Source organism: Helianthus annuus, chromosome 2 (genome assembly GCF_002127325.2).
Source record: "Helianthus annuus cultivar XRQ/B chromosome 2, HanXRQr2.0-SUNRISE, whole genome shotgun sequence".
Taxonomy (NCBI): Eukaryota; Viridiplantae; Streptophyta; class Magnoliopsida; order Asterales; family Asteraceae; genus Helianthus; species Helianthus annuus.
In genome coordinates this window covers 101,221,009-101,241,321 of record NC_035434.2, presented here as the reverse complement: position 1 = coordinate 101,241,321, position 20,313 = coordinate 101,221,009, and the positions used below count along the sequence as shown (strand labels likewise).

Below are 20,313 nucleotides of genomic sequence, written 5' to 3'. Positions count from 1 at the left end.
AAAGATGTGACTTCACTCCGATTGACTTAGCATTTTAATCTTCACACACCTCACAATGTTCACACACACTCGGTTTTATTTATGAAACATACATAAAGTGTGTATGTGTAACACCCCAAAATATGCAATTTATTTATGTTATTTGAAATGTCTAGACATGTTATATTTAACCTAGTTAAGTAGTTATACTAGTAATTGACTAGAAGGAAGGTTATATGATAAATGAACAAACTAAGTAAGTGTAGAGACTAAACTTGATTAAAAAGAATGAAAGTTTGATTAAAACAAATAAAAGATAAAGGGAAAACACAAACACACATTCTGGTGTGTTTGTGGGATCGATCAAGAGAGCAGAGGCCAAGAACAAACCCTAACTTTCAGAAAACCACAAGATTAGGAAGGAATTAAGGGCCTAAATTGATGCATGAGCTCCAATCTTTAACTATCTAAGCTTGTTCAACACAAGGTAAGTCGAAAATTCTGATTTGGTGATTTGTAGAAAGTGGGTTTTAACCCAATCATGAATTTATGTGGAAATCTTGTGTAATTGTGAGTTAGGAATTCATAATAGACTGAGGATTTTGTTTAATTTTGATTGTTTGGATGATTAGGGTTCATACCCACTTGTTGTAGGAAAAAGATGAACATGATGAATTATGATAATATGCTTATGGAGGTGAATTGATACATAATCTGAATGTGATAGAGAAATTAGATAAGTTAAGGTAGGATGAAAGAAATATGTGAATTCGATTGTTCTTGTTATACTAGAAAAGGGAACATGTAGGATTATGCTATAAATACTTGTACCTTGTGCTTTGTTAATAATGTGCACACTAAGTGTTTGACAAAATGCCTCAATGAAAATGTTAGCCTTGTAAGCCGTAAACTTTATGTGAATTGAATATGTTTATGAAGCATGAGTAAATTGTATGATGTTTTATCGATTGATATGTGTAAATGAGTATGAAACATAAATTAAAAGAATGAATGGTTATATGTAGGCGTTAAGGAAGAAAGTTCGAGTCAAGTGAAGCAACAAGGGAATCAAGACCGAGGTACGCTTCTTGTACAATTTATGGTTCTATTATAACAATATGTTTAACATTACATGTGTTAACTTTAATCGAGTAAGAAAGAAGTATATGTATGGACCCTTTTATGAACGGGTCGAATGATGAAATTGAAAGATTAGAAGGAAAGGCATGGCATTCCTTTTTGGAACATATTACTGTGCAAGAATGAAAGTATGTAGTAAGGCTCAAATTGCGAATGTAATAATGGCTATAAGTTAGTGAGTTGGACTCTTTGGTGTAAAGAAAGAAATTTAGTTCTAACGAGCTTTCATTGTTGTGACCATGTAGGTAAATCTCATGTTTAGTTTACATGCTTCGCCCGGAATGAACACACTTCAAGACCGCTCTACGCTCCGCTACTTTTGTAATGAAGACAACACTCAATATTTTGGTCATTTTGGTTAAGTCTAGTAGTTATAAACTTAGTACTTCTATGTATTTTGAACTTATCAAATTTCGTATGCGTTTCAAGTCGTTTGATGGTATATAATATGTCCCTTTTTAAAAGCGTCACGCTAAATCTATATTTTGAATGTGAAAGACAGGGGTCCACTCCTAAAACGAATGGGTCATGCCCAAATTTCGTTAGAAATAATGTGTAATTATTTTAGTAAATTAAAAAGAAAATTTTGGACGTTACAAGTTGGTATCAGAGCATAGGTTTGAGGGATTTGAGCATCGAATGCTTGAACTCAAACCGAAAGCTCATGTGAAGTGTGTGTTCGTTCCGCGGCGCGAAGTAAGTAAGTACCTTTAAAGTTTGAATTTTTGCATTATGAATAATTTGGTTATGAAACATTATGGAATGCTAGGGAAATCATTACGGGATGATGTGAAAGGGTTTGGGATGAAACGGATTAGTAAAGGGTAAAACGGGTCGGAAAGATGGCTGCAAATAAGAAAATTTTCATAGTGTGCTGGGCGTCACCGTAAGCTACGGTGGCTACCGTAGCTTACGGTAGACACTGGGACAAAACTCCTCTACCATAAAACAGTAGTTTTGCACCATAAGAAAAATAATGCCACCGTAAGTTACGGTGACACCGTAACTTACGGTGGAGACTGTTTTCAGCCTATTTCAATTGTGATGTTCTGCTTAATGTTTTCTATCATACGTGAAGTATTGCAAGCGTTATAATAAGACTCTAAAGAATGATAGTATGCATGAATGTTAACTTTCAAAGGAAGTTATGTACTATTAGAATGATTATATGATGGAAAGGATGATTGAATGCTTGAAATAAGGAATGATGCTTATGTGTAGATGACGGATACGAATGAGGATGAAGCGACACGACAAGAACAGCTGAAAACTATGATCTCGGAAGAGATTGGAAGGGCAATGCAAGCAAGTATTCCTCATTTAGCCCAAGAAGTAGAAAGTCATGTGCTGGAAGTGATAGAATCAATGATGGCGAGTAAGATGGACGAGTTGAAGGGAATGATTAGTGAAGTGCAAGGAAGGAAAGGAACTCGCAAATGCACATACAAAGAATTTATGGCTTGCAACCCGTTACCATTCAAAGGAGAAATTGATCCTATAGCATGTGAAAGGTGGATTGCAAGTACGGAAGCGGTGTTCATAAGGAGTCATTGTGAAAAGGAGGATCAAGTGATGTTCGCCACCGGTTTGCTACAACTCCGAGCTAAAGATTGGTGGGATGTTTATAGTAAAGAGATTGGGAAAGAAAAAGTTCAAGTCTTGACATGGCAAGAGTTCAAGGAACCTTTTCTAAAGTACCACTGTCCGCAATCTGCCATTGACAAGATCCAAGAAGATTTCTTACATCTTCGTCAGAAAGATGAAACCATTGATGAAATTACCAACGTTTTCCTTGACAAGCTGAAGTTCTGTAAGGATATAGCAGGAACGGAAAGAATGAAGATAAACCGTTATTACGGTATGTTGAAGGCTGAGTACCGGGAGTTCATAAATCCCGCTAAATGTGAAACTTTGAATGAGCTCATTGACTTGGCCCAAGATAGGGAGATTGAAATAAGAAGACAGGCAGAAAGAGGTGAAAAGAGAGTATCTGAGAATGTTTCCAGCTCGAGCCCTTCAAAGAACCCAAAATTTCAAGATCAAAGCAAGAAGGATAAGGCGAAGGGTAGTATTCCGAAATGCAAAACGTGCAGAAAGTTACACACGGGGGAGTGTTTGAAAGGGAAGAAGGGCTGTTACAATTGTGGTCAAGAGGGACACCCATACTATAGGTGTCCTAATCCTTCCAGAACGTGTTACAACTGTTTCCAACCAGGTCATATTAAGGCTGAGTGTCCCAAGCTTCAACAGAAAACCGATAAGGAAGCAACAAAGGAGGAAGCCCCAAGAGCTAAGGGGAGGATGTTTCAGATCACAACCGAAGAAGCGAAGGACCACCCGAATGTTGTATCAGGTATATTCTCAATGAACTCGATGCTTACGTACGTGTTATTTGATACTGGTGCCAGTAGATCGTTTGTATCAAGTGAACTAGTGTCACACCCCTCTTTTAGAATCGAAAGAATTCATGTACCATTAGAAGTAGAGATAGCCGATAGTAAGAGTTATTTGTTGCACGAAGTTCGTAGAAATTGTGAAATAATCATTGAAGACGAGAAGTTTGCCATTGACCTTATTCCCATGATATTGGGGGAATTTAAGGTTATAGTTGGCATGGATTGGCTAGCTAAACATCAGGCCGAAATTCAATGTGAGAAGAAGGTGATTCACGTGTTAACATCGGGAGGAAAACGAGTAAGCATACAAGGGGAAAGGAATATCAATTCGAAGCTTTGTTCTATAGTCCAAGCATACAAGTACGTACGAAATGGAAGCAAGGCATTTCTAACTTACGTGGTGGATACTATGCAGAATACCCCTAAGATAGAAGAGGTTGAAGTCGTGAACGAGTTTCTCGATGTTTTTCCGGAAGATTTGCTGGGGCTTCCGCCGGAACGTGAAGTGGATTTTAAGATTGAATTGTATCCCGATGCCAAACCTGTAGCCAAGGCTCCTTATAGGTTGGCCCCAACTGAAATGCGGGAGTTAACGGTACAAATACAAGAATTGCTCGACAAGGGATTTATACGCCCGAGTGTGTCGCCATGGGGAGCGCCTGTACTTTTTGTCAAAAAGAAAGATGGTTCGATGCGCATGTGCATCGATTACCGAGAGTTGAATAAGCTGACGGTGAAAAACCGATACTGTGACAACTCGAAATTCCAAGATTTCTATTTCGCATTTATTGCACGTTCTTGTATTATTTAGTCGATTGATTTCACAATTAGTTGTTATGGAATTGTATATGTTTTGATACAATGAGGTGTGTTGTGTGATTGTGCATGACTATGTGTTAATTGTGATAAACTTGTCAAATGTATAAACTTGGTGGTGAAACTGTGAAACTATTTGAGATGGTGTACTATAGTAAAATATATTAGTTAAGGGTGTAGAGGGCCATTAGTGAACTTAAACTATACTTAACCCTAAATCATTCACTAAACCTCTCACAAGAATCCAAGCACGTACTTTCATTTCTTTGGCTCTATAGCAATCATCACCATCAACATTGACAAGCTAATCATCACTTTTGATTCCACATTTCTCTAGGATCATCACAAGGTAAATGATTATTGTTTGTTGATTTCTTGATTCTATCAAATGATTATTGTTTATAGATTTCTTGATTATGTGTTCATGGAAAACCCTAGTTTCTCATGTGATATTCTGTGATTTGATCTTGAATAGTTGAGATTATGACATGATTAGATACATGCTGGGTAGGTTATCATTGTGATAATTGTTGTTGTTGATTAGCATTTGATGATTTGTTATGTTCTGCCGTCATTGCGTATGAAGTTAGGGTTTTTAGAATGATGAAACATGGAAAACGTAACTGCTTTAATCTTTACGATTCATATGATTAATGTTGCCCAGAGTTTGTGAAAACATATGTCTGAGTTTATAATAACATGATGTCTGGTCCGAGCTTTATGCAAATTATATAGTCTGAGTTTTGAATAGCTTATCAAGCCCGAGTTTATCTATATATAGATGTCATGTCCGAGAATCATTATATATGTAATCTTGTCCGACCTTTAATATAAATGGTTACCCGAGTTTAAAGAGTGCCTTGGTCCGAGCTTGTGTGCCAAATCTGTCCGACCTTGTTTCTTACTCAAGGGGTCCGAGTTTTGGGCCTTGGTCCGAGTTTGAGAAGCTCACAAGGTCCGAGTTTCTTGGTAAGGGGCTATGCCCGAATTATTTGAATGAAATGGGAAGTCCGAGTTTAAAGGGGGGACCCCTTGTCCGAGTTTGTGGCCATGTTTCCCCTTTGTCCGAGTTTAAGCAAGGAAGATCCCCACACACATGGTCCGAGTTTAGAAGGCCCATGTCCGAGTTTCATTGTGTGGGGGTTAAGTCCGACTTTTTGATGATGATGCATATCCGAGTTTTGTTGGCCACATGTACATAGTACAAGTTTGTTGTATGTTAATTCAACCTTCATGATTGATAACCTTTGGTCCGAACTTCTTGGCTTGGAACTGTTGCCTGACCTTTTAGTTGCGTTGTTGTTTCCGACTTTTATGATTTAGATATAGTGTTACCTTGATTTCATGTGATACCTAGTGTGACTATCGTTGATGCTATTATAGTTTGAGATACTTATAATGGTTACAATGCTGAATTCAAAACCCTGTATACTGTATGAAACAATAACTGCATACTACTGTGTGATATGATTATGTAAGTTACTGTTTGAGCATCAAGAACCTGTAAACCCTAATTGGACGTCAACACTTATCTTGGATTTATGTGCAATGCATCCTAGGTCGTGTGTAACGGACTTAGACAGTTAATTAATCCTAGAAGCAATAACATACCGAGCAAACCAAGGTGAGTTCACACCCTTACTAAGGCATGGGATTCCCAAGGGCTTGGGAATGGGATTAAAGGAATGAGATTGACTAGATACACTGTTACTAGACTACCATACCACTGTCCTCGGTTGTGCAGGACACATACTTATGCTATTCACTGTCCTCGGTTGTGCAGGACACATACTTACAATCTACGTAGATTTATACTTACTACTATCCTCGGTTGTGAAGGATACACACCTAAAACCTACGTGCATTTATACTTACTACTATCCTCGGTTGTGAAGGATACACACGTAAAACCTACGTGTACTTATACTCACTACTATCCTCGGTTGTGAAGGATACTTATGGTTACGAGTAGTCTAGTGGTTATACAACATGGGAAGCCCCCACCAATAGAACGTACTAACGGCCCAGTAGAGCCACCTGTTGCATACGAACTTACTATTACGCATTTACTTTCTGTGAACTCGCTCAACTAGTTGTTGATCCTCTGTTACATGCCTTGCAGGTCGTTAGATATATGGAGCTTGCACAGGGAGGAGCAGGTCGTTGTGGGCTTGGATCGTGATTATCTTATTAAACACTCATGACATTTCGTACTTAATAATGTTGGGTTTTGATTATACGCTTCCGCTAAACAATGATATCTTACTTATGTTTTTGGAAACACCTTTCATATGGATTTGGTTTGGTTTATATTGCAATTACTTTTACTTTATACAATGTTCTATATGATTGGTGGCTTGATCTTGGTCAGTCACGCTCCCAAGCGGTGATACTCCGCGGGTGGATTTTGGGGGTGTGACAGATTGGTATCAGAGCCATTGGTTATAGAGAACTTGGTTTTAATATGGGAAAACGTTTTTATTAAAACCAGACTATAACCAGAACAGTGCTCTCAACGATCCACAACGACGCTTCGCTCCACGTGCAAGACTCGACATACTAGGTAATAAGGTTTATGTTTATTACCTGCTTGCTAGAACTGTATAGAACTTTGCTCGTAGTATGCTTACATTACTTTGCTCACTACTTGTTATTGCTTGAGAACACTTACGTGCTTACACTCTTCTGTCATCACACTATCCGCGAACCTTTCTCACCTATGTTGCTTTTGATGTGAAGATCAATGGCCGGACGTATTAATATGACTCAAGCCCAGCTAGAGGCTCTCGTTCAAGCTCAAGTTGCTGCGGCACTTGCAGCTGCTCAAGCAGGTAGTATACCCTGCAGTATAGACGCACACTAGGATCTTTAGATCCTACATTAATTCTCGTATTTAACTTTGTCCTATTCGTACACAATAGGTCAGCACGCACAGCAGCCTGTCTGCACTTTCAAGAATTTCATGGATTGTCGCCCTAGCACGTTCAGTGGCACTGAAGGAGCGGTTGGACTCCTCCACTGGTTTGAAAAGCTCGAGTCTGTGCTCGAGATGTGTGAATGCCCTGAGGCTCGCAGGGTTAAGTTTGCCACTGGTACTTTGGAAGGGATCGCGTTAACTTGGTGGAACGCGCAGGTGCAGATCCTAGGGTTGGCAGCTGCTAACGCCACCCCTTGGAATGACTTCAAGGAATTGATTAAGCGTGAGTACTGTACACGGGAAGACATCAACAAGCTGGAGGATGAGTTTTATCATTTGAAGATGACTGGGTCAGAAATCGAGGCTTACACCAAGAGATCGAACGAGTTGGCTGTGCTATGTCCAACCATGGTGGACCCTCCATACAAGCGTATTGAGTTGTATTTCAAGGGTTTGGCGCCAGAAATCCAGAGCCACGTAACATCGGCTAATCTTGACAACATTCAGGCTATTCAGCGCCTCGCTCACCGCATCACAGATCAGGCAGTGGATCAGAACAGACTGCCAAAGCGTATCAGCGCTACTGCTACCGCTACTGCTTCTACTACACTTGCTACTCCCAGTGAAAGCAAGAGAAAATGGGATGGGGATTCTAGCAAGGGGTCAGCTTCAGTGCAGTCACAAGCTCAGCAACGAAAGACAGACAGTTACCAGAGTCCCAGTCAGCACTCCTCAGGCAGCCACAGACAGGGGGATATCGAGGAAACCTCCCGAAGTGTCTGCAACAAGCACCACAGTGGCCAGTGTAATAAGGGTCGCTGTCAAAGATGCCTCAAGATGGGTCATGAGGCCAAAGATTGTAGAAGCCCTCGACCTGCGAACCAGAATCAGCAGCAGTCCCAAGCACAGCAGAATCAGCAGCAGGGCAACAAAGGGTGTTTTCATTGCGGTGCAGAGGGTCACTTCAAAAGGCACTGCCCTCAGCTGAACAGGAACCAGAACAACAACAACAACCAGGGCAACGGGAACAACAACAACCACAACAATGGTGGGAACAACAATGGCAATGAAGCTCGTGGTCGTGCTTTTGTGTTGGGTCGAGGAGATGCAGTGAATGATCCCAATGTGGTTATGGGTAAGTTTCTTCTCGACGATATTTACGTTACTGTCTTATTTGATTCGGGTGCTGATACAAGTTATATGTCCTTGAAAATGGGTAAATTGTTAAAACGTACACCAACACCCCTAAACACCAAACACGTCGTAGAACTAGCCAATGGTAAAAGTGTAGAAGCCGCACATGTAGTCAAGGGTTGTAGTATTGTACTAGCGGGTCAGACTTTCTCGATTGATCTTATACCCATAGTTTTGGGTAGTTTCGACGTCGTCATCGGTATGGATTGGTTACCCCAACATCACGCGGAGATCTTATGCAAGGAAAAAGTTATTCGCATTCCTCGTTCTAGTGAAGAACCTCTCGAAGTTCAAGGCGACAAGAGTGGTGCTGTGGTTGGCATCATTTCTTTCTTGAAGGCTCAGAAATGTTTACGAAAGGGTCACACTGCAATTCTGGCACTTGTCACTGACGCATCAGCAAAGGAAAAGAAGCTGGAGGATATTCCAGTTGTGCGTGACTTTCCTCAGGTGTTTCCTGAAGATTTACCTGGTTTACCGCCTCATCGTCAAGTCGAGTTTCAGATTGAGTTGGCACCTGGAGCAGCACCAATAGCCCGCGCACCGTATCGTTTAGCTCCAACCGAACTGGAAGAACTGTCTAAGCAGCTACAAGAGCTCTTGGAAAAGGGCTTTATTCGTCCAAGCACCTCGCCTTGGGGAGCTCCAGTGTTATTTGTGAAGAAGAAAGATGGTACGTTCAGAATGTGCATCGACTACCGTGAACTCAACAAGGTGACGGTGAAGAACCGTTATCCTCTTCCACGCATTGACGACTGATTCGACCAGTTGCAAGGGTCGTGTTATTACTCCAAGATAGATTTGAGGTCGGGTTATCATCAGCTGAGAGTCCGGGATGAGGACGTCTCCAAAACCGCTTTCAGAACTCGTTACGGCCACTACGAGTTTCTTGTCATGCCATTCGGGCTTACGAACGCGCCTGCAGTCTTCATGGATCTTATGAACAGGGTGTGCAAACCTTATCTTGACAAGTTCGTCATTGTCTTCATTGACGACATTCTAATCTACTCCAAGAGTCAGGAAGAACACGAGCAGCACTTACGTCTTATCTTCGAACTTCTTCGAAAGGAACAACTGTACGCCAAATTTTCAAAATGTGACTTCTGGCTTCGTGAAGTCCACTTCTTAGGCCATGTGGTGAACAGGGATGGGATTCATGTCGATCCATCCAAGGTAGAGTCAATCAGAAACTGGCCGGCACCGCGTACACCAACAGAAATACGCCAATTCCTGGGTTTGGCGGGATACTACAGGCGGTTTATCAAAGACTTCTCCAAGATCGCGCAGCCACTTACTATGCTGACACAGAAAGGTGTCGTTTACAGATGGGGTAATACGCAGGAAACTGCTTTTCAGTACCTGAAGGATAGACTATGCAGCGCACCTATCCTCTCACTGCCCGAGGGCACGGATGACTTCGTGGTTTATTGTGACGCATCGATACAGGGGCTTGGTTGTGTATTGATGCAGCGGGATAAAGTTATTGCCTACGCCTCTCGTCAACTCAAGGTTCATGAACGGAACTACACGACGCACGATTTAGAGCTGGGAGCTGTTGTTTTTGCGCTTAAGATATGGCGACACTACCTGTACGGTACCAAGTGCACAATTTACACCGATCACAGGAGTCTCGAGCATATCTTCAAGCAGAAGGAATTGAATATGTGTCAACGACGATGGGTCGAACTGCTTAATGATTACGAATGCGCTATCAAGTATCATCCAGGCAAGGCCAACGTTGTGGCCGACGCCCTTAGTCGGAAAGACACCTTACCTAAGCGCGTGCGAGCGCTACAGCTTACTATTCAGTCCAGTCTTCCTGCACAGATACGAGCTGCTCAGATAGAAGCATTGAAACCCGAAAACGTCATGGCTGAAGCCTTACGCGGCTCAAGGCAACGCATGGAACAAAAGGAAGACGGCGCCTACTATGTAACGGGGCGTATTTGGGTCCCACTTTATGGCGGTCTACGAGAGCTTGTGATGGACGAAGCGCACAAGTCTCGCTACTCTGTACACCCAGGGGCGGATAAAATGTACCACGATATCAAAACAACATACTGGTGGCCAAGTATGAAAGCCCACATCGCCACCTATGTTGGCAAGTGCTTGACCTGTGCGAGAGTCAAGGTTGAATATCAGAAACCCGCAGGTCTACTGCAACAACCCAGGATACCACAGTGGAAATGGGAAGAAATTTCCATGGATTTCGTTACGGGCTTACCTAGATCCCAGCGTGGGAATGATACTATATGGGTAATCGTGGATCGACTCACCAAGTCTGCACACTTTCTAGCTATAAAGGAAACGGATAAGTTCTCCACTCTCGCAGACATCTATCTTAAAGAAGTTGTTTCGAGGCACGGAGTGCCCATCTCCATCATATCGGATCGGGATGCACGATTCACGTCAGAGCTATGGCAAGCGATGCACAAATCCTTCGGCTCACGATTAGACATGAGCACAGCATATCATCCTCAGACAGATGGGCAGTCTGAGCAAACAATCCAAACTCTTGAAGACATGCTTCGTGCATGCGTTATCGATTTCGGCAACGGCTGGGAAAAGCATCTCCCTTTGGTGGAGTTCTCATACAATAACAGTTATCATACCAGTATACAAGCCGCTCCATTCGAGGCATTGTACGGGCGTAAATGCCGGTCACCTCTCTGTTGGGCAGAGGTGGGGGATAGTCAGATCACGGGTCCAGAGATTGTAGTGGACGCCACAGAAAAGATTGCACAGATACGACAACGCATGGCGGCAGCACGCGACCGTCAGAAAGCCTACGCGGATAAGCGAAAGAGGCCATTGGAATTTCAGGTTGGGGACCGGGTTTTATTAAAAGTTTCACCCTGGAAGGGTGTGGTTCGATTTGGTAAACGCGGCAAACTTAATCCACGATATGTTGGACCGTTCGAAATCACTGAAAGAATAGGCCCAGTAGCCTACAGACTGAACCTACCAGCTGAACTCGGTGCAGTTCACAATGTATTTCACGTGTCGAATCTGAAGAAATGTCTATCAGATGAGACCCTCATAGTTCCTTTTAAGGAACTCACTATCAACGAGCGGTTGCAGTTCGTCGAGGAGCCATTTGAAATCACGGACCGGGATGTTAAGGTCCTCAAACACAAGAGAATCCCTCTTGTTCGAGTTCGTTGGAACTCCCGACGTGGCCCAGAGAACACCTGGGAACGCGAAGACCAAATGAAAGGAAAGTACCCCCAGTTATTCGGAACCAATGCAACCACTACTGAGGCTGAAGCTACTACTACTGAATTTCGGGACGAAATTCCAAATCAACGGGGGGATGATGTGACACCCCAGGAAAACCAGTGAACACTACGGCTTACCTAGCTTCCTCAGTGAGTGCGTACCAAATTTCGGGACGAAATTTCTTTTAAGTTGGGGATAATGTGACAACTCGAAATTCCAAGATTTCTATTTCGCATTTATTGCACGTTCTTGTATTATTTAGTCGATTGATTTCACAATTAGTTGTTATGGAATTGTATATGTTTTGATACAATGAGGTGTGTTGTGTGATTGTGCATGACTATGTGTTAATTGTGATAAACTTGTCAAATGTATAAACTTGGTGGTGAAACTGTGAAACTATTTGAGATGGTGTACTATAGTAAAATATATTAGTTAAGGGTGTAGAGGGACATTAGTGAACTTAAACTATACTTAACCCTAAATCATTCACTAAACCTCTCACAAGAATCCAAGCACGTACTTTCATTTCTTTGGCTCTATAGCAATCATCACCATCAACATTGACAAGCTAATCATCACTTTTGATTCCACATTTCTCTAGGATCATCACAAGGTAAATGATTATTGTTTGTTGATTTCTTGATTCTATCAAATGATTATTGTTTATAGATTTCTTGATTATGTGTTCATGGAAAACCCTAGTTTCTCATGTGATATTCTGTGATTTGATCTTGAATAGTTGAGATTATGACATGATTAGATACATGCTGGGTAGGTTATCATTGTGATAATTGTTGTTGTTGATTAGCATTTGATGATTTGTTATGTTCTGCCGTCATTGCGTATGAAGTTAGGGTTTTTAGAATGATGAAACATGGAAAACGTAACTGCTTTAATCTTTACGATTCATATGATTAATGTTGCCCAGAGTTTGTGAAAACATATGTCTGAGTTTATAATAACATGATGTCTGGTCCGAGCTTTATGCAAATTATATAGTCTGAGTTTTGAATAGCTTATCAAGCCCGAGTTTATCTATATATAGATGTCATGTCCGAGAATCATTATATATGTAATCTTGTCCGACCTTTAATATAAATGGTTACCCGAGTTTAAAGAGTGCCTTGGTCCGAGCTTGTGTGCCAAATCTGTCCGACCTTGTTTCTTACTCAAGGGGTCCGAGTTTTGGGCCTTGGTCCGAGTTTGAGAAGCTCACAAGGTCCGAGTTTCTTGGTAAGGGGCTATGCCCGAATTATTTGAATGAAATGGGAAGTCCGAGTTTAAAGGGGGGACCCCTTGTCCGAGTTTGTGGCCATGTTTCCCCTTTGTCCGAGTTTAAGCAAGGAAGATCCCCACACACATGGTCCGAGTTTAGAAGGCCCATGTCCGAGTTTCATTGTGTGGGGGTTAAGTCCGACTTTTTGATGATGATGCATATCCGAGTTTTGTTGGCCACATGTACATAGTCCAAGTTTGTTGTATGTTAATTCAACCTTCATGATTGATAACCTTTGGTCCGAACTTCTTGGCTTGGAACTGTTGCCTGACCTTTTAGTTGCGTTGTTGTTTCCGACTTTTATGATTTAGATACAGTGTTACCTTGATTTCATGTGATACCTAGTGTGACTATCGTTGATGCTATTATAGTTTGAGATACTTATAATGGTTACAATGCTGAATTCAAAACCCTGTATACTGTATGAAACAATAACTGCATACTACTGTGTGATATGATTATGTAAGTTACTGTTTGAGCATCAAGAACCTGTAAACCCTAATTGGACGTCAACACTTATCTTGGATTTATGTGCAATGCATCCTAGGTCGTGTGTAACGGACTTAGACAGTTAATTAATCCTAGAAGCAATAACATACCGAGCAAACCAAGGTGAGTTCACACCCTTACTAAGGCATGGGATTCCCAAGGGCTTGGGAATGGGATTAAAGGAATGAGATTGACTAGATACACTGTTACTAGACTACCATACCACTGTCCTCGGTTGTGCAGGACACATACTTATGCTATTCACTGTCCTCGGTTGTGCAGGACACATACTTACAATCTACGTAGATTTATACTTACTACTATCCTCGGTTGTGAAGGATACACACGTAAAACCTACGTGCATTTATACTTACTACTATCCTCGGTTGTGAAGGATACACACGTAAAACCTACGTGTACTTATACTCACTACTATCCTCGGTTGTGAAGGATACTTATGGTTACGAGTAGTCTAGTGGTTATACAACATGGGAAGCCCCCACCAATAGAACGTACTAACGGCCCAGTAGAGCCACCTGTTGCATACGAACTTACTATTACGCATTTACTTTCTGTGAACTCGCTCAACTAGTTGTTGATCCTCTGTTACATGCCTTGCAGGTCGTTAGATATATGGAGCTTGCACAGGGAGGAGCAGGTCGTTGTGGGCTTGGATCGTGATTATCTTATTAAACACTCATGACATTTCGTACTTAATAATGTTGGGTTTTGATTATACGCTTCCGCTAAACAATGATATCTTACTTATGTTTTTGGAAACACCTTTCATATGGATTTGGTTTGGTTTATATTGCAATTACTTTTACTTTATACAATGTTCCATATGATTGGTGGCTTGATCCTGGTCAGTCACGCTCCCAAGCGGTGATACTCCGCGGGTGGATTTTGGGGGTGTGACAGATACCCATTGCCCCGAATTGATGATCTCTTCGATCAGTTACAAGGGGCAAATTGGTTTTCAAAAATAGATTTGCGGTCCAGGTACCATCAGTTAAGAGTGCGAGATGAGGATGTGGCGAAAACGGCTTTTAGAACGCGATACGGGCATTACGAGTTCTTATTAATGTCCTTTGGATTAACGAACGCGCCTGTCGCGTTCATGGATCTTATGAATCGAGTTTGTCGGCCTATGTTAGACAAATTCGTTATAGTTTTTATCGATGACATCCTGGTTTATTCCCGAAGTAAAGTTGAACATGCATGCCATTTACGTGAAGTTCTTGAAGTACTTCGCAAGGAGAAATTGTACGCGAAATTCTCCAAGTGTGCTTTTTGGCTTAGAGAGGTACAATTTCTCGGTCACGTGATTAATGCGGATGGTATCTTAGTAGACCCGTCAAAGGTGGAAGCCGTTATGAAATGGGTACCTCCCAGGAACCCGAGTGAAGTAAGAAGCTTTTTGGGTTTAGCAGGCTATTATAGGAGGTTTATCCAAGACTTTTCTAAATTGGCCTTGCCGTTGACCAAGTTAACCAAGAAGGATGAGATGTTTTCATGGGGTGCAGATCAAGAGAGGGCGTTTCAAACCTTGAAAGAAAAGCTGTCGAGTTCCCCGGTACTAACCTTACCTGATGGAACGGAAGACTTGGTGGTGTTTACGGATGCGTCACACCAAGGGTTGGGATGTGTTTTGATGCAAAGGGGTAGAGTCATTGCCTATGCTTCTAGGCAATTGAAGTCACACGAAAGTAATTATCCAACCCATGACTTGGAGTTAGCTGCAGTAGTGTTTGCTTTAAAGATATGGAGGCACTATCTATACGGTACGAAAAGTGCTATTTATTCTGACCACAAAATCCTTAAATACTTTTTCGAGCAAAGGGAATTAAATATGAGGCAACGAATGTGGTTAGAACTTCTTAAAGATTATGATTGTGAGATCCTTTATCATCCGGGTAAAGCTAATGTAGTGGCCGATGCCCTGAGCCGAAAGGATTACCCGCCTCCAATTCAAGTAAAGTCCATGAAGATTGTAATTACACCTCGATTTCTCAAAATGGTTAAAGAAGCCCAAATCAAGTCACTAAGCGGAATGGATTCTAAAAAGGAAAGAACAAAGGGGTTTGTGGATAAATTCGAAGAGAGATCCGATGGAATTAAAATCATGTATGGTCGTATTTGGATACCTCGGTTTAGCAAAGCAAAGGGTGTATTACTCGAAGAAGCTCACAAATCCCGATTCTCGGTTCATCCTGGAGCTACAAAAATGTATTTGGACTTGAAGAAAAGTTATTGGTGGCCCGGTATGAAACGTGATATCGTCAAGTATGTTGCAAAATGTTTGACGTGTTTGCAAGTGAAGGCAGAACATCAGAAACCATACGGGAGGTTGCAACCGTTAGAGATTTCGGTATGGAAATAGGAAGAATTGACGATGGACCTAGTGACCAAGATTCCTAAGACAAGGAAAGGTCACGATGCTATATGGGTGATCGTAGACCGCCTCACCAAGAGCGCGCACTTCTTACCCATTCGGGAAGCTTTCTCTTCTGAAAAGATGGCGGAGATCTATGTTAACGAGATAATATCACGACACGGAGTTCCTGTATCCATTGTGTCAGATCGAGATACCCGGTTCACATCTCGATATTGGCAAGGTTTTCATGAAAGTATGGGTACAAAATTACATTTCAGTACCGCCTACCACCCCCAAACGGATGGTCAGTCCGAGCGAACCATTCAAACACTTATCGACATGCTGCGAGCATGTGTGATAGACTTCGGGGGAAGTTGGGATGACCACTTGCCGTTAGTGGAATTTTCATACAACAATAGCTACCATAACGGCATTCGAATGGCACCGTATGAATTGTTGTATGGAAGGAAGTGTAGAACTCCAATTTGTTGGGGAGAGGTGGGGCAGAGAGAAATTGCACCCAATGACGTAGTGGCTAAAACTAAGGAAAAGATCGATCTTGTGCGAGCCCGTTTAAAAGTGGCTCAAGATCGACAAAAGGCCTATGCAGATCGAAGGAGGCGACCCATCGAATTTCAAATAGGTGATTATGTGTTATTAAAGGTTTCTCCATGGAAAGGTATAATCCGTTTCCGTAAGCGAGGAAAGCTAGGTCCCCGCTACATTGGACCTTTCAAGATTTTAGCCCGGGTTGGGAAGGTAGCATATCGGTTGGAATTACTGCCAACTTTAGATGGAATACATGACACATTTCATGTGTCACAATTAAGAAAGTGTTTAGCGGATGAGACGGCTTATGTGCCCCTTGACGATATTGAATTGGATGAAAAATTGAATTATATTGAGAGAGCGATAGCTATCAAGGATTCCAAGGTAACGCACCTTCGGAACAAAACTATTAAGCAAGTCTTGGTACAATGGCAACATCGGAAAGGATCAGACCTTACTTGGGAGTTAGAAGATGAAATGAGGAAGTTCTACCCGACATTATTTGGTACGTATTAAGGTTTCGGGGACGAAACCTCTTTTAAGGGGGGTAGACTTGTAACACCAAAATATGCAATTTATTTATGTTATTTGAAATGTCTAGACATGTTATATTTAACCTAGTTAAGTAGTTACACTAGTAATTGACTAGAAGGAAGGTTATATGATAAATGAACAAACTAAGTAAGTGTAGGGACTAAACTTGATTAAAAAGAATGAAAGTTTGATTAAAACAAATAAAAGATAAAGGGAAAACACAAACACACATTCTGGTGTGTTTGTGGGATCGATCAAGAGAGCAGAGGCCAAGAACAAACCCTAACTTTCAGAAAATCACAAGATTAGGAAGGAATTAAGGGCCTAAATTGATGCATGAGCTCCAATCTTTAACTATCTAAGCTTGTTCAACACAAGGTAAGTCAAAAATTCTGATTTGGTGATTTGTAGAAAGTGGGTTTTAACCCAATCATGAATTTATGTGGCAATCTTGTGTAATTGTGAGTTAGGAATTCATAATAGACTGAGGATTTTGTTTAATTTTGATTGTTTGGATGATTAGGGTTCATACCCACTTGTTGTAGGAAAAAGATGAACATGATGAATTATGATAATATGCTTATGGAGGTGAATTGATACATAATCTGAATGTGATAGAGAAATTAGATAAGTTAAGGTAGGATGAAAGAAATATGTGAATTCGATTGTTCTTGTTATACTAGAAAAGGGAACATGTAGGATTATGCTATAAATACTTGTACCTTGTGCTTTGTTAATAATGTGCACACCAAGTGTTTGACAAAATGCCTCAATGAAAATGTTAGCCTTGTAAGCCACAAACTTTATGTGAATTGAATATGTTTATGAAGCATGAGTAAATTGTATGATGTTTTATCGATTGATACGTGTAAATGAGTATGAAACATAAATTAAAAGAATGAATGGTTATATGTAGGCGTTAAGGAAGAAAGTTCGAGTCAAGTGAAGCAACAAGGGAATCAAGACCGAGGTACGATTCTTGTACAATTTATGGTTCTATTATAACAATATGTTTAACATTACATGTGTTAACTTTAATCGAGTAAGAAAGAAGTATATGTATGGACCCTTTTATGAACGGGTCGAATGATGAAATTGAAAGACTAGAAGGAAAGGCATGGCGTTCCTTTTTGGAACATATTACTGTGCAAGAATGAAAGTATGTAGTAAGGCTCAAATTGCGAATGTAATAATGGCTATAAGTTAGTGAGTTGGACTCTTTGGTGTAAAGAAAGAAATTTAGTTCTAACGAGCTTTCATTGTTGTGACCATGTAGGTAAATCTCATGTTTAGTTTACATGCTTCGCCCGGAATGAACACACTTCAAGACCGCTCTACGCTCCGCTACTTTTGTAATGAAGACAACACTCAATATTTTGGTCATTTTGGTTAAGTCTAGTAGTTATAAACTTAGTACTTGTATGTATTTTGAACTTATCAAATTTCGTATGCGTGTCAAGTCGTTTGATGGTATATAATATGTCCCTTTTTAAAAGCGTCACGCTAAATCTATATCTTGAATGTGAAAAACAGGGGTCCACTCCTAAAACGAATGGGTCATGCCCAAATTTTGTTAGAAATAATGTGTAATTATTTTAGTAAATTAAAAAGAATATGGACGTTACAGTATGTGTAAACACTCAATGCCTCGTCAATGAAATGTGTAATATCATAAGCTTGTCATAAGATCTCGTCTCCACCAACTAACATGTGAAAAAGTGCAAATCAAGAGGTCTTTACGGGTTTTAACGTTAGGCTTGGGCGAAGGGTATGGAAATGGAAATTTAAAGTGGCGAAATGGTTAAAACTCGGTTTTAGCGTTTAACTAGCGACAAACAATACAACTTTACATACAAACGCCTTAAAAAGGCGAGTTTTGCGAAATCGAGCTCGTCAACGAAATTTTCACATTTTAACATTCAAAATTGCTCGAATTTTGTCGAATTCACCCTATTTTAGGGTGTTTTATTTTCTGCTTTTTTTTGTTTGTCTGTTTTTTTTTAGAAACACTAATGGATTTATCCAATGAATAATAAACTATAACAAGCGCTAGTTAAACGATTATTTTGGCCGAGTTTCAACACTAAAAGGTTTAAAACATAAAAGGCTAAATTTGGCTAAGTGGGCGATTATGTTGGGTAAACAAAGGTAAACGGGAAGGCTCGACATGGTTAATCCTAAAGGAAATGTAAGGTTTACGGGAAACACAACACAAAGAACAAGGCTAACAACAAAGGGGTAATCTAAGTGCCTCTATCACTACTACACAATTCCGCAAGTTCATGGTCTTAACAAGCATGCTAGTGACAAGTTCTAAATTACACATGACATCTGGCTCACTCCTACTCCGAAATGAACAAATATATAACAATTTCAAGGCTCGAATATGCTCACATAACGGAAGGAATGGGTAAAAGTGTGAAAACTATCATGCAAAATTTATTTTGCTTGTCGAGTTTTTATTATGTCCGAAGCTCTCTAAAACACAACCAACCGGTTTATTTACTAAAATATAAACAGAATACAGATATTTTTGAATGATTTTTCTGATTTTTTTTAGAGGACAAACAAAGTTAACAAAGTTAACCCCCCTCCCCACACTTGAACTTCGCATTGTCCCCAATGCGAAACCCGAAATATATAGAAAAAGGATAATAGTACTCCCCTCAAGATGATTGTGATGCAACGAGACTTCCAACGCTGCTTCCGTGGTGTGCTCTGGTCCAAGATATGCTCGCCAAAATCTGCAAGTATGTCACAAGGCACAACAAAACAAAATAGAAGCATAGGCAATATAAACTCAAACAGACCATAATGTACATAAATAGAAGTACTAAGTATCCAAACATAGACAAAACAAACTAACTGAAGTGTCTGAAAATAAAAAGAAAATACATAACCGAGGGTGTTGAAATAACAACCAAAATGAACACCCGAAATATAAAGTACTGAAATGCTACTACCACCACCAGCTACTCATCATCGCCATCAGCACCACCTCCTGGTTGACTCGCATCTGCTCCTGGTTCAGCTGCATTTGTTGAAATTGCTGGTACAAATCAGGATAAGATGGGATGCCGGGTGGCCAGTCTTGGTGCTGCTGGAACTACTGGTGTGGGTGGTGGCTGATTCTGCTCCTCATCTTCATGCCCAGCCGAACACACAGTTATGAAGATTCTGTCAAACTGATCTGGTTTTTTCGCACGGGCGTGCGAATGGACGCATGGTCATGCGTCACCGAGTTCAGTGGTGGTGCGGTCTTGATTATCGGAACATGACGGGATTGCACGGACGTGCGACTGGTCGCATCACCATGCATATCCGGCACCACAGTTAAAAATCATGAACGACCCGCATACGCACGACCGTTCCATGTACAGAACGACCGTGCGATCCCGTTTTCTGCAGATTCTTAACCCCGAAT

At 40.9% G+C, this 20,313-nt stretch overlaps 1 long non-coding RNA gene across 2 annotated transcripts; it reads left to right on the top strand.

Moving 5' to 3' along the window:
• The first annotated feature begins 380 nt into the window (after positions 1-380).
• LOC110904186 lies at positions 381-18,304 on the top strand. Of its 2 annotated transcripts, XR_002572396.2 has the most exons (4): positions 381-466; positions 1,005-1,058; positions 17,806-17,859; positions 18,166-18,304. It is a non-coding gene; the product is annotated as an uncharacterized LOC110904186 (long non-coding RNA). The 2 variants fall into 2 exon arrangements; XR_002572390.2 differs by lacking the exons at positions 381-466; positions 1,005-1,058 and adding an exon at positions 17,140-17,267 and having other exon boundaries at positions 18,166-18,297.
• Positions 18,305-20,313: the final 2,009 nt, after the last annotated feature.